At 33.6% G+C, this 1688-nt stretch overlaps 1 long non-coding RNA gene across 1 annotated transcript; it reads left to right on the forward strand.

Annotated features, from left to right (window-relative positions):
* The first annotated feature begins 480 nt into the window (after nt 1–480).
* Nucleotides 481–1344, forward strand: LOC108561112. Its single transcript, XR_001891002.1, has 3 exons — nt 481–515; nt 567–802; nt 889–1344. It is a non-coding gene; the product is annotated as an uncharacterized LOC108561112 (long non-coding RNA).
* The last annotated feature ends 344 nt before the right edge of the window (nt 1345–1688 follow it).

The following is a 1688-nucleotide window of genomic DNA, read 5'->3' on the forward strand; positions in this document are numbered from 1 at the left end:
TGAAGCTATGGAAATATCTACATTTTATAAGTATTTGCATGAATTGCTAATAGTCATGAACCAATTGTTAAAAAGGTTATTAATGGATGCGACCAGAAACTTCACTTCATTAAGGTTGTGGTTAACACAATCTCCCATAATCCTGGGAGATTGGATAACATTTCTGAGTGCCAGGTGCAGTGAAAATACTAGAAAATCCAAAATGTAATCTTTCACAAAACCGCAGAACAAGACTAAATGTATTTCTTTCTTCAGGACGACTCATCAATTTATTGTTGCTTCCTACATAATCATTAGAGATAGTATAACAATTCTGAGTGGCAGATGCAGTGAATATATTGGAAAAATGAAAAATATAAATTTTGAATCAACCCTAGAAAGAGACTAAAAGTATTTCTTTCTTCAGGATGACTCAGCAGCACCCATCAATCTATTATTGCATCCTACATGATCATTAGAGATAGTATAACAATTCTAAGTGGCAGGTGCAGTGAATATACTAGAAAATCAAAAATGTAATTTTTCATCAAACCACAGAAAGAGACTAAAATTATTTCTTTCTTCAGGAGTTCTCAGAAGCACTCATCAATCTATTGTTGCCTCCTACATGTTCTTTAGACATAGTATAACACACCTGAGTATCAGATGCAATGAAAATACTTGGAAAGCAAAAATGTAATTATTCATCAAAACCACAGAAAAAGACTGAAAGTATTTCTCTCTTCAGGATTACTCAGCAACACCCATCAATCTATTGTTGCCTCCTATATGATCATTAGAGATAGTATAACAATTCTGAGTGGTAGGTACAGTGAATATATTAGAATATCAAAAATGTAATTTTTCAACAAAAGCCCAGAAAGAAACTAAAAGTATTTCTTTCTTCAGGACGACTCAGCAGCACTCATCAATCTATTATTGCCTCCTATATGAACATTAGAGATAGTATAACACACCTGAGTACCAGATGCATTGAAAATAATGGAAAAATTGAAATATACATTTTTAATCAAACCCTAGAAAGAGACTAAAAGTATTTCTTTCTTCAGGACGACTCAGCAGCCTCCTACGTGATTATTAGAGATAGTATAACAATTCTGAGTGGCAGGTGCAGTGAATATACTGGGAAAATCAAGAATGTAATTTTTCATCAAAGCACAGAAAGAGACTAAACGTATTTCTTTTTCAGGACGACTCAGTAGAACCTATTGTTGCCTAATACATGATCCTTAGAGAGAGTATCATTTCTGAGTGCCAAGTGCAGTGACTTACTGGAAAATCAATTTTTTTCATTTCAATCAAAACCCCTGAAATAGAATAAAAGTATTTCTTTCTTCAGGACGACTCAGCAGCCTCCTACATGATTATTAGAGATAGTATAACAATTCTGAGTGGCAGGTGCAGTGAATATACTGGGAAAATCAAGAAAGTAATTTTTCATCAAAGCACAGAACGAGATTAAACGTATTTCTTTTTCAGGACGACTCAGTAGAACCTATTGTTGCCTAATACATGATCCTTAGAGATAGTATAGCATTTCTGAGTGCCAAGTGCAGTGACAATACTGGAAAATAAAAAAAAATCATTTCGATCAAAACCCCTGAAATAGAATAAAAGTATTTCTTTCTTCAGGAGGACAAGCAGCACTAATGAACCTATTTTTACTTCCCAGATAATCCATAGAGATA

Source organism: Nicrophorus vespilloides, unplaced genomic scaffold (assembly GCF_001412225.1).
Source record: "Nicrophorus vespilloides isolate i.1.1-1 unplaced genomic scaffold, Nicve_v1.0, whole genome shotgun sequence".
NCBI lineage: Eukaryota > Metazoa > Arthropoda > Insecta > Coleoptera > Silphidae > Nicrophorus > Nicrophorus vespilloides.